This window comes from Mandrillus leucophaeus, unplaced genomic scaffold (genome assembly GCF_000951045.1).
Source record: "Mandrillus leucophaeus isolate KB7577 unplaced genomic scaffold, Mleu.le_1.0 Scaffold9, whole genome shotgun sequence".
Classification (NCBI taxonomy): domain Eukaryota; kingdom Metazoa; phylum Chordata; class Mammalia; order Primates; family Cercopithecidae; genus Mandrillus; species Mandrillus leucophaeus.
The window spans coordinates 7,081,813-7,087,026 of NW_012109807.1; the positions used below are offsets into that span (position 1 = coordinate 7,081,813).

General features: G+C 39.1%; 1 protein-coding gene across 1 annotated transcript in view; it reads left to right on the forward strand.

Annotated features, from left to right (window-relative positions):
- TSGA10 (testis specific, 10) overlaps positions 1–5,214 on the forward strand; it is a 169,925-nt gene that overhangs the window by 54,179 nt on the left and 110,532 nt on the right. The gene's annotated exons all lie outside the window — the stretch shown is intronic.

Here is a 5,214-nt window from a genome sequence, read left to right on the forward strand (position 1 = left end):
GAAACCCACTTGATCATGGTGGATTATCTTTTTGATATGCTGTTGGATTTGGTTAGCTAGTATTTTGTTAAGGATTTTTGCATCTATATTCATCAGATACATTTGTCTATAGTTTCACTTTTTGTTATGTCCTTTCCTGGTTTTGGTATTTAGGGTGATGCTGGCTTCATAGAATGATTTAGGGAAAATTTCATCTTTATCTTGTAGAATAGTTTCAGTAGGATTGGTACTAATTCTTCTTTGAATGTCTGATAGAATTCAGCTGGTCCTTGACTCTTTTCTGTGGGCAATTTTTAAATTACTATTTCAATCCCACTGTTACTGGTCTGTTCAGGGTTTCTAATTCTTCCTGGTTTAAGCTAGGAGGGTCGTATATTTTCAGGAATTTATCCATCTCCTCTAGGTTTTCTAGTTTATGTGTGTAAAGGTGTTTGTAGTAGCCTTAAATGATCTTTTGTATTTCTGTGATGTCAGTTGTAATATCTCCCATTTCATTTCTGATTGAGCTTATTTGTATCTTCTGTCTTCTTTTCTTAGTTAAATCTTGCTAATGGTCTATCAATTTTACTTATCTTTTCAAAGAACTGGCTTTTTAATTAATTTATTTTTGTGTGTTTTTTTTGTTTCAGTTTCATTTAGTTTTGCTCTGTTATTTATTATTTCTTTTCTTCTGCTGAGTTTGGGTTTGGTTTGTTCTTGTTTCTCTAGTTTTTTGAGGTGTGATCTTAGATAGTCTGTTTGTGCTCTTTCAGACTTTTTGATGTAGGCATTTAAAGCTATGAACTTTTCTCTTAGCACTGCCTTTACTGTATCCCAGAGGTTTTGATAGGTTGTGTCACTATTGTTGTTCAGTTCAAAGAATTTTTAAATTTCCCTCTTGATTTCATTGTTGACCCAATGATCATTCAGGAGCATGTTATTTAATTTCCATGTATTTGCATGGTTTTGAAGATTCCTTTTGGAGTTGATTTCCAATTTTATTCAATTGTGGTCAGAGACAGTACTTGATGTAATTTAAATTTTCTTAAATTTATTGAGACTTGTTTGGTGGCCTACGATATGGTCTATCTTGAAGAACATTCCATGTGCTGATGAATAGAGTGTATATTCTGTGGTTGTTGGGTGGAATGTTCTGTAAATACCTGTTAAGTCCATTTGTTCTAGGGTATAGTTTAAATCCATTGTTTCTTTGTTGACTTTCTGTCTTGATGACCTGTCAAGTGCTGTCAGTGGAGTATTGAAGTCCCCCACTATTATTGTGCTTCTGTCTATGCCAATTTTTAGGTTTAGTAATAATTGTTCTATATTTAAGATTGTGATACCTTCCTGTTGGACAAGGCCTTTTATCATTATATAATGTCCCTCTTTGTCTTTTTCAACTGCTGTTGTTTCCAAGTTTGTTTTGTCTGATATAAGAATAGCTACTCCTGCTTGCTTTTGGTATCCATTTGCATGGAATGTCTTTTTCCACCCCTTTACCTTAAGTTTATGTGAATTCTTATGTGTTAGGTGAGTCTCTTGAAAGCAGCAGATACGTGTTCAGTGAATTATCAATTGTGCCATTCTGTATCTTTTAAGTGGAGCATTTAGGCCACTTACATTCAATGTTAGTATTGAGATGTGACATACTATTCTATTCCTCGTGCTATTTGCTGCCTGAATACTTTGGTATTTACGTATGTACGTATGTATGCATGCATGTATGTATTTACTTACTGTGTTGTGTTATAGGTCCTGGGAGATTAATGCTTTAAGGAGGTTCTGTTTGATGTATATTGAGGATTTGTTTCAAGATACAGAGCTCATTTTGCAGTTCTTTGTAGTGCTGGCTTAGTAGTGGTGTATTCTCTCTGCATTTGCTTGTCTGAAAAAGACTATCTTTCCTTCATTTATGAAGCTTAGTTTCACTGGATACAAAATTATTGGCTGACAGTTGTTTTTGTTTAAGGAGGCTGAAGATAGAACAATTCCTTCTAGCTACTAGGGTTTCTGCTGAGAAATTTGCTGTTAATCTGAGAGATTTTCCTTCATAGGTTAGCTCATGCTTTTGCCTCACAGCTCTTAATATTCTTTTCTTTGTCTTTCCTTTAGCTACCTTGATGACTATGTGCCTAGGTGATGATCTTTTTGTGATGAATTTCCCAGGTGTTCTTTGAACTTCTTATATTTGGATGTCTAGATCTCTAGCAAGGCCAGGGAAGTTCTCCTCGATTATTCCCCCAAATACGTTTTCCATACTTTTAGATTTCTCTTCTTCCTCAGGAATGCCAATTATTTTTGGGTTTGGTTGTTTAACATAATCCAAAACTTCTTGGAAGCTTTGTTCATTTTTTTAAAAAATCTTTTTTATTTGTCTTTGTTGGATTGGGTTATTTTGAAAATCTTGTCTTCAGGCTCTAAAGTTTTTTCTTCTACTTGTTTGATTCTATTGCTGAGACTTTCCAGTGCATTTTGTGTTTCTGTAACTGTGTCCTTGATTTCCAGAAGTTGTGACTGTTTTTTAGTTATATTACCTATTTCACTGAAGATTTCTTCCCTCCTATCTTGTATCATTTTTTTGATTTCATTAAATTAGACTTTGCTTTTTTCTGGTGCCTCCTTGATTAGCTTAATAACTGACCTTCTGAATTCTTTTTCTGGCAAATCAGGGATTTCTTCTTGGTTTGGATCCATTGCTGGCGAGCTAGTGTGATTTTTTTTATTTTTTGAGAGTGTTAAAGAACCTTGTTTTGTCATATTACCAGGATTGTATTTCTGGTTCTTTCCCATTTGGGTAGGCTCTGTCAGAGGGAAGATCTGGGCTCAGGGGCTGCTGTTCAGATTCTTTTGTCCCATGGGGTACTCCCTTGATGTAGTACTCTCCCTCTTTTCCTAGAGGGGTGTGGCTTCCTGACAGCCGAACTGTAGTGATTGTTATTTCTCTTCTGTATCTAGCCACCCAGTGGGTCTACCAGGTCCTGGACTGGTACTGGGGGGTGTCTGTACAGAGTCCTATGATATGAACCATCTTCTGGTCTCTCAGCCGTGGATAGCAGCACCTGCTCTGGTGGAGGTAGCAGGAGAGTGAAATGGACTCTGTGAGGGTCCTTAGTTGTATTATTGTTGTTTATTGTACTACTTTTGTGCTGGTTGGCCTCCTGCCAGGAGGTGGCACTTTCAAGAAAGCATCAGCTGTGGTAGTATAGGGAGGATCAGATGGTGAGTGGGGGGGAGTCCCAGAACTCCCAAGAGAATATGACCTTTGTCTTCAGCTACCAGGGTGGATAGAGGAAGACCCTCAGGTGGGGGCAGGGTTAGTCGTGTCAGAGCTTAGATTCTCCTTGGGTGGGGCTTGCTACCACTGCTGTAGGGGATGGGAGTGTAGTTCCCAGGTCAACAGAGTTATGCTTCCAGGAGGATTATGGCTCTCTCCTGTGTCATGCAGGTCACTAGGCAAGTGGGGGAAACTAGCAGTTACAGGCCTTACCCAGCTCCCGTGCAACCCAAAAGGCCAATGTCACTCCCACCGTGCATTCCCTACCAACAGCACCGGGTTTGTTTACAGGCAGTGGGCAAGCAGGGCTAAGAACTTGCCTCAGGCTACCAGCTTCCTGGCTGAGAAAGCAGGCAGGGCTTTCAGGTTTTGTGCCACCCCACCTGCCCACATCTGCACTTGGGCTTCATCTCTTTCCCTGAGTTCTGTCCAAGAAACTTCACATTCGGTTGGAATTGTTACAAAATTCAGTTGGAAGTTTCCTTCTCCCTGTGGTCTTTTCCCAGTTCCTCTGGCAGCCCTCCCCAAGGACCCCTGTGAGACAGTGTGTCAGAGATGGCTTCCCTGGGGACTGAGCTCTTCCCGCTGCTTACTCTACTGCTGTATTTCGCTTGGCTGTCTAAATTATCTCAGCTCCAGGTAAGGTCAAATCCTTCTCCCACGATCTGGACCTTCAGTTTCCCTAGTGAAGGTGTGTGTTTGCGGGTGGATGATCCCCTTTTCCCACTTTCCCACTTTGGGCACTCCGATTATTTGGGCTGTCTCTCAGGTCCTGCAGGAGCAATCAATCCCCTTCCTTCGAAGGGTCTGTGGATTCTCTCGGCTTTCCTAGTATGTTCCTGCAGTAGTTCTTGGAGCAGAAGTTCACAGTGTGAGTCTCCACACACTGCTTTGTTTGTCTGAGTGAGAGCTTCAAATTAGTCCTGCCTTCTATCTGCCATTTTCTCCCCCACAATCCTTTTTTAAAATTGTGAAGTCGTAGTCCATAGTACAGATAAACTAAATGCTTTTATTAATACTTCGTTGATAGATATTTGGATTAGTCACACACTTTTAGAGTAAGACTGCTGTAAAATTTTTGCATACGCCTTTTTATGGGCATATGTTTTTATTCTCTTGAATAAATAGGAGTGGAATTATTGGGTTACATGGTAAGCATGCGTTTAATTTCATAAGGAATGATCAGTTTTCCACGTGATTCTATGATTTTACCGTCCCAGTAACAATGTATAATGCAGCCCTTTTAAATCAGATCTCTCAGAGAGAATGAGAATTGAGTTCTAATTTGCTATTGTATATATAGTAGTCCCCTCTTATCGAGGGGGATGTGTTCCAAGACCCTCAGTGGATGCCTGAAACCACAGCTATTAATACTGAACCCTGTATGTACTCTGTGTTTTTTCCTAAATGTACATACCTATGATAACGTTTAATTTATAAATTAGGTACAGTAAGAGATTAACAACAATAACTAATAATAAAATAGGGCAATTACAACCACATATTGTAAAAGTTTTATGAATGTGGCCTCTCTCTCTTCAGTTGACTGTGGGTAACTGAACCCACAGAAGGAGAAACCACAAATAAGAGGGGCTGCTACACCGAATTACCATCTCTCCTGGATTCATAGGAATCGAGAATCGTACTAGCTTTGCGCTATCCTTGAGACAACTGAGAAAATAGTCACTGAATTAATTTTATCTAGTTCTTTCTCCCACAGAACCCCACATGAGAAAGGTTGTATAAGAGTTTAATTTGTTCCATCCATGTTCTTAGCAGCATTTTCAGTCTCTGATTTTAGCCATTTTACTGGATATGAAGAGATATAATTGTGGGGTTTTAATCTGTATTTTCTTGATTCCTAATGATGTTGAGTGCCTGTTTGGTGTGCCATTTGTATATCTTATTTTGTTAAGTGTCTGTTCGATTCTATTGCTCATTTTTTCGCTTGGTGATTTTTA